Here is a 7,500-nt window from a genome sequence, read left to right on the forward strand (position 1 = left end):
GAGCTCTTAAAACCATGAAACCTCCAGGAAAAGACGGTCTGATTTTCCTCTAATGTCCATCCCAGGGTGGGTGCACCTCTCCTGGGCACGAATAAAGCCCAAAGCCCATGGAGAAAATGACCCTGAAACCAAGCTCTCGAAAATGACAAAGTCCAAAAATGTTGCGGCTCTTTCAGAGCTCCATGCTCTCGGACCTCACTGGGAAGCCCAGGGAGGGTGGACCGTCCTGGGCAAGAGTCAGATTCGCCCGCCCTCCCTGGAGCTCCGTATGGAGCAAAGACGGTCTTAAAACGTCCCTTTGGGCTTCTGTAGAGGAGACAAGCTCTTTCAAATGACAGAGTCCACGATGTTGCTGTGGTCTGACAGCTCCAGGGCCTTCAAGGCAGTGGACCAAGCCGGAGAGGTTGCACTCTGGCTGGGTGAGCGAGTTCAATCTCCGCCAAGGTGGAGCTCTTAAAACCATGAAACCTCCAGGAAAAGACGGGCTGATTTTCCTCTAATGTCCATCCCAGGGTGGGTGCATCTCTCCTGGACACGAATAAAGCCCAAAGCCCATGGAGAAAATGACCCTGAAGCCAAGCTCTCGAAAATGACAAAGTCCAAAAAGTTGCGGTGCGTTCAGAGCTCCATGCTCTAAGACCTCATTGGCCGACCCAGGGAGGGTGCACCGTCCTGGGCAAGAGTCAGATTCGCCCGCCCTCCCTGGAGCTCCGTGTGGAGCAAAGACGGTCTTAAAACGTCCCTTCGGGCTTCTGTAGAGGAGACAAGCTCTTACAAATGACAGAGTCCACGATGTTGCTGTGGTCTGAAAGCTCCAGGGCCTTCAAGGCAGTGGACCAAGCCGGAGAGGTTGCACTCTGGCTGGGTGAGCGAGTTCAATCTCCGCCAAGGTGGAGCTCTTAAAACCATGAAACCTCCAGGAAAAGACGGGCTGATTTTCCTCTAATGTCCATCCCAGGGTGGGTGCATCTCTCCTGGACACGAATAAAGCCCAAAGCCCATGGAGAAAATGACCCTGAAGCCAAGCTCTCGAAAATGACAAAGTCCAAAAAGTTGCGGTGCGTTCAGAGCTCCATGCTCTAAGACCTCATTGGCCGACCCAGGGAGGGTGCACCGTCCTGGGCAAGAGTCAGATTCGCCCGCCCTCCCTGGAGCTCCGTGTGGAGCAAAGACGGTCTTAAAACGTCCCTTCGGGCTTCTGTAGAGGAGACAAGCTCTTGCAAATGACAAAGTCCTAAAAGTTGCGTTGGTCTCAAAGCTCCAGGGCCTTCAAGGCAGTGGACCAAGCCGGAGAGGTTGCACTCTGGCTGGGTGAGCGAGTTCAATCTCCGCCACGGTGGAGCTCTTAAATACATGAAACCTCCAGGAAAAGTCGGGCCCGTTCTTCTGAAAAAGTCCTTCCCAGGCAAAGCGCACCTCTCCTGGGCACGAATAAAGCCCAAAGCCCATGGAGAAAATGACCCTGAAACCAAGCTCTTGAAAATGACAAAGTCCAAAAAAGTTGCGGTGCGTTCAGAGCTCCATGCTCTCGGACCTCACTGGGAAGCCCAGGGAGGGTGGACCGTCCTGGGCCAGAGTCATATTCGCCCGCCCTCCCTGGAGCTCATATTGGAGCAAAGACGGTCCTAAAACGGCCCTTCGGGCTTCTGTGGAGGAGACAAGCTCTTACAAATGACAGAGTCCACGATGTTGCTGTGGTCTCAAAGCTCCAGGGCCTTCAAGGCAGTGGACCAAGCCGGAGAGGTTGCACTCTGGCTGGGTGAGCGAGTTCAATCTCCGCCACGGCGGAGCTCTTAAAAACATGAAACCTCCAGGAAAAGACGGGCCCGTTCTTCTGAAAAAGTCCATCCCAGGCAAAGCGCACCTCTCCCGGGCACGAATAAAGCCCAAAGCCCGTGGAGAAAATGACCCTGAAGCCAAGCTCTTGAAAATGACAAAGTCCAAAAAAGTTGCGGTGCGTTCAGAGCTCCATGCTCTACGACCCTCATTGGCCGTCCCAGGGAGGGTGCACCGTCCTGGGCAAGAGTCAGATTCCCCCGCCCTCCCTGGAGCTCTGTGTGGAGCAAAGACGGTCCTAAAACGTCCCTTCAGGCTTTTGTAGAGGAGGTGGAGAAGCCTTCCTGGGCACGAAGCAAGCTCAAACGCCCATGGCGGGCTTGACTCTGGAGTCAAATTCGAAAAAAATTGACCGAGTCCAAAAAGTTGCTGTGGGTTCAAAGCTCCATGCTCTACGACCTCCCTGGCTAGCCCAGGGAGGGTGCACCGTCCTGGGCCAGAGTCAGATTCGCCCGCCACCCGCTGGAGCTCCATCTGGAGAAAAGACGGTCCTGAAACGGACCTTCGGGGCTTTATCGGGGAAGGGAAGTAGAGCGGTGGAGGGCACGCACAACCCATGAACAGACCGTCGTGAGCCCCGCTCGGAGTCTCTCTGCGTGGGTATAAAAATACAGATTACACAGTGCGCTCGGTGGAGCTCTGGAAGTCCTGGTGGGAGACGGCCCCCAGGGGAAAAAAAAGCCCGGCCGGGGTGTGCTCTGGCTGGGGAGAGAAAGAATTCAATCTCCACCGCGGGGGTGGATCACCGCATGTACGAAACATCCAGGAAAATGACGGCTGCTGGTTTACTTCTCTAAGTGCTTCCCAGGAAGGGTGCAGCCTTCCTGGGCACGAATCGAATCCAAAGCCCCCATGGCGGGCATGACTCTGGAGTCAAAAGGTTGCTGTGGGTTCAGAGCTTCCATGGTATCAGACCTTTCTGGCCATCCCAGGGAGGGTGCGCCGTCCTGGTTCAGATTCAGATTCGCCCCAACCCCTGGAGCTCCTTCTGGAGAAAAGATGGTCCTGAAACGGACCTTGGGGTCTTTATCGGGGAGGGGAAGTAGTGCGGTGGAGGGCACACAGAACCCATTAACAGACCTCCGTGAGCCCCCCGCTCAGAGTCTCTCTGCTTGGGTATAAAAATCCAGATTACACAGTGCGCACGGTGGAGCTCTGGAAGTCCTGGTGGGACCCCCAGGGAAAAAAATAAAAGCCCGCCCGGGGTACGCTCTGACTGGGGAGAGAAATAATAATTCAATCTCCACCGCGGCGGTGGATCTCTGCATGTACGAAACCTCCAGGAAAATGACGGCTGCTGGTTTTCTTCTCTAACTGCATCCCAGGAAGGGTGCAGACTTCCTGGGCACGAATCAAGCTCAAAGTCCCCTTGGCGGGCCTGACTCTGGAGTCAAATTTGAAAAATTGACAAGAGTCCAAAATGTTGCCGTGTGATCAGAGCTCCACGATCTCAGAACCTCCCTGGCCATCCCAGGGAGGGTGCGCCGTCCTGGGTCAGATTCAGTTTCGCTCCACACCCCTGGAGCTCCTTCTGGAGAAAAGACGGTCCTAAAACGGACCTTGGGGTCTTTATCGGGGAGGGGAAGTAGTGCGGTGGAGGGCACACAGAACCCATTAACAGACCACCGTGAGCCCCCCGCTCAGAGTCTCTCTGCTTGGGTATAAAATCCAGATTACACAGTGCGCGCGGTGGAGCTCTGGAAGTCCTGGTGGGAGAGGGCCCCCAGGAAAAAAAAAAAAGCCCGGTCATGTTGCGCTGGGGAGAGAAAGAATTCAATCACCACCGCGGCGGTGGATCTCTGCATGTACGAAACCTCCAGGAAAATGACGGCTGCTGGTTTTCTTATCTAACTGCATCCCAGGAAGGGTGCAGACTTCCTGGGCACTAATCAAGCGCAAAGTCCCCTTGGCGGGCCTGACTCTGGAGTCAAATTTGAAAAAGTGAGAACCGTGGTGGTCAGACCGGGTTGGGAAACGATCTGACCCAGCCCAGATAAAGTGCACTCTGTGCGGGCGAGACTTCCAGGAAACGCGCGGGTCTGGTTTGGACACCCAGACTCTCCTCGGACAAGGTAACGGAAGACGGGCGCCTCCGGGTTGCCTGGGGCCCGGAGGGGTGCACCCTCTCCTTCGGGCCGTCGCTGTCAGGGTTGCCTGGTCGATTGGAACTTTGGACGCGCCTGGGGACGGCCCCTGCCCGGTCGCGAGACCGCTATGGGCAGCTTGCTCCTCCCCGCTTTGCGCGTCGACTCGAGACGCGGCCTCCCTCCGGGGAAAGCAGGCCGCGTCGACCTCGGGAGACTCAGATGGCCCGTCTGAAAACGGATGTCCGCAGCGGTGGCGTCGGGAGCGTCGTCAGGCTTTGACGGTTGGCGGGGTTTCGTTGGGGGCCCCCCATCACGGCACAGAGCCTGACTTCGCCCCGCGCCTCCCACCCGCTTTGAAAAGCACCCTTCCCCGTTACGGCCTCGATCCAGAGGCCTACCACCCCCCGCCCTCACGGCGGACGGTTCCTCACGCGCCCTATGAGCGGCCGTGCCGCCTCGAGCCCAGGCCCGAGCGGAGCGAGACCCGTGTGTAGGAAACCCGCGCGTCGCAGGTTCGTCCGTCCCGGGGCTCCTCGGTTGATCCCGGGGTAAAACAAAAACCATATGCTTGTCGAACCGTCGGTCTGGGTAAACGGCAAAACGACTCCAGGGGCTTGAGACACCCCTGGAGCGACGGAGGAAGGTGCACCTCCGAAAGAAAAATGAAATTACGGACAGTGTCCGATCGAATGAGGTCCACGGAACAGAGAACCGTGGTGGTCAGACCGGGTGGGGAAGCGGTCTGGCTCAGCCCAGATAAAATGCACTCTGTGCGGGCGAGACTTCCAGTAAACGCGGGGGCTGGTTTGGACACCCAGACTCACCGCCGGTGCCCTGGGCGTGCATCCAGTGTGTGAAGGTGCACCGTCCTGGGCGAGCAGAGGGTGAAAGACACACAACACTCCTCGTAAGAAAATGGACAGTGTCCAAGATCTTGCATGCAAACGAGAGCCCTGTGCTCGCAGACCCGACCGTGGCCTGCTCAAAGTCAGATCCGTACGCTTGATGGCGCTCCTGCTGGAGCAAAGACGGTCCGAACACGGACGCTAGGGGTGTTGTAGAGGAGGTGGGGGACCGTCGCCACACTCTTCTCGGACAAGGTTAACGGAAGACGGGCGCCTCCGGGTTGCCTGGGGCCCGGAGGGGCGCACCCTCTCCTTCGGGCCGTCACTGTCAGGGTTGCCTGGTCGATTGGAACTTTGGACGCGCCTGGGGACGGCCCCTGCCCGGTCGCGAGACCGCTTTGGGCAGCTTGCTCCTCCCCGCTCTGCGCGTCGACGCTAGACGCGGCCTCCCTCCGGGGAAAGCAGGCCGTGTCGACTCTCGGGAGACTCAGATGGCCCGTCTGAAACGAATGTCCGCGACGGCGGCGGCGGACGCGGGCGCGTGGAATTCGGAATCGGACGGTCGGGGTGGCCGACACCCCCCGGTCCAGTCTTCGAGCCCGACCTTCGCCCCGCTCCTCCCCGCCCGAAAAGCACCTTTCCCGGTTACGGCCTTGATCCAGAGGCCTCCCACCCTGGCCCCGCCTGACGGACGGTTCCTCACGCGCCCTATGAGCGGCCGTGCCGCCTCGAGCCCCAGGGCCGAGCGGAGCGAGACCCGTGTGTAGGAAACCCGCGCGTGGTGGTTCGCCGTCCGGGGTCGATCCCGAGGTAAAAAAAAAAAAAGAACCATACGCTTGTCGGTCTGGGTAAAGGGCGAAACGACTCCGGGGGCTTGACTCACCCCTGGAGCGACGGAGGAAGGTGCACCTCCGAAAACTTTTTGAAAACGGACACCGTCCGTTGCAGACGAACGAGATTCCCACAACGACCAACCTCCCTGGAAGACTCCCAGGGAGAGTGCCTCGGGTTCGGGCACGGTCAAATCCGTCCGCGTGACGGAGCTCCCTTCGGAGCGACGTCGGTCCTAAAACGGACCTTGGGGGTTTTGTCGAGGAGGGCGACAAACGCTCCCGCTCGGACAAGGTGACGGAGGGCGGGCGCCCACGGAGGAAAGGGCGAAGGAAAAAAAACGGACAGAGTCCAAAACGGTGCGGTCCACCCAGATTCCCACGTACGCGAGACTCTCCGGCTGGCAACCGGGGAGAGTGCCTAGGTGTCGGGCACGTACGAATCCGTCGGCGGTGACGGAGCTCCGGTCGGAGCAAAGACGGTCCTAAAACGGCCCTTCGGGGTTTTGTCGAGGAGGGGACAAGCGCCCTGCTCGGACAAGGTGAGAGAAGGCGGGCGGCCCGCGGAAGGAGGCAGGCAGGCGATCCTCCTAAAGAAACGGACAGAGTCCGAAACGGTGCGGTTCACCCGGGTCACCACGTACACGAGTCTCCCCGGCTGGCGACCGGGGAGAGTGCCTCTGTCTCGGGCACGTGAGAATCCGTCCCCGGCGACGGAGCTCCTGTCGGAGCAAAGACGGTCCTAAAACGGCCCTTCGGGGTTTTGTCGAGGAGGGGACAACGGCCCCGCTCGGACAAGGTATCGGAGAAAAGGCAACGGACGAGAAAAAAACGGGCGCCTCCGGGTTGCCCGGGGTCTGGAGGAGCGCTCCCCCTCCTCCGGGCCGTCACTTTCGGGGTAGCCTGGTCGATTGGAACTTTGGACGCGCCTGGGGACGGCCCCTGCCCGGTCGCGAGACCGCTTTGGGCAGCTTGCTCCTCCCCGCTCTGCGCGTCGACGCTAGACGCGGCCTCCCTCCGGGGAAAGCAGGCCGCGTCGACCTCGGGAGACTCAGATGGCCCGTCTGAAACGAATGTCCGCGACGGCGGCGGCGGACGCGGGCGCGTGGGTTCCGGAATCGGACGGTCGGGGTGGCCGACACCCCCCGGTCCAGTCTTCGAGACCGACCTACGCCTCGCTCCTCCCCGCCCGAAAAGCACCCTTCCCGGTTACGGCCTCGACCCAGCGGCCACAAACCCCCCACCTCTGCCGAGGAGGAGGGTTCCGCACGCGCCCTATGAGCGGCCGCGCCGTCCTCGGGCCCCAGGCCACGAGGCGGAGCGAGACCCGTGTGTAGGAAGCCAGCGTGTCGCGGTTCTCCTTCCAAGGCGGCTTACCTGGTTGATCCTGCCAGTAGCATATGCTTGTCTCAAAGATTAAGCCATGCAGGTCTAAGTGCACACGGTCGGTACAGTGAAACTGCGAATGGCTCATTAAATCAGTTATGGTTCCTTTGATCGCTCCACCCGCTACTTGGATAACTGTGGCAATTCCAGAGCTAATACATGCAAACGAGCGCCGACCCGGCTCCCCTCGGGGGGTCGGGGACGCGTGCATTTATCAGATCCAAAACCCATCCGGGTGCGGCTCCGGCCGCCCCGGCCGCTTTGGTGACTCTAGATAACCTCGGGCCGATCGCGCGCCCTCCGCGGCGGCGACGACTCATTCGAATGTCTGCCCTATCAACTTTCGATGGTACATTCGGCGCCTACCATGGTGACCACGGGTAACGGGGAATCAGGGTTCGATTCCGGAGAGGGAGCCTGAGAAACGGCTACCACATCCAAGGAAGGCAGCAGGCGCGCAAATTACCCATTTCCGACACGGAGAGGTAGTGACGAAAAATAACAATACAGGTCTCT

General features: G+C 59.5%; 1 non-coding gene across 1 annotated transcript in view; it reads left to right on the forward strand.

Moving 5' to 3' along the window:
* The first annotated feature begins 6,972 nt into the window (after positions 1 to 6,972).
* LOC143703443 (18S ribosomal RNA) overlaps positions 6,973 to 7,500 on the forward strand; it is a 1,863-nt gene continuing 1,335 nt past the window's right edge. The window contains exon 1 of the ribosomal RNA XR_013191046.1: positions 6,973 to 7,500. This exon is cut by the window's right edge and continues 1,335 nt beyond it. This is a non-coding gene — a ribosomal RNA (18S ribosomal RNA).

This window comes from Siphateles boraxobius, unplaced genomic scaffold, assembly GCF_051911475.1.
Source record: "Siphateles boraxobius isolate OS27281-9 unplaced genomic scaffold, OSU_SipBor_1 386, whole genome shotgun sequence".
In the NCBI taxonomy this organism is placed as follows: Eukaryota; Metazoa; Chordata; class Actinopteri; order Cypriniformes; family Leuciscidae; genus Siphateles; species Siphateles boraxobius.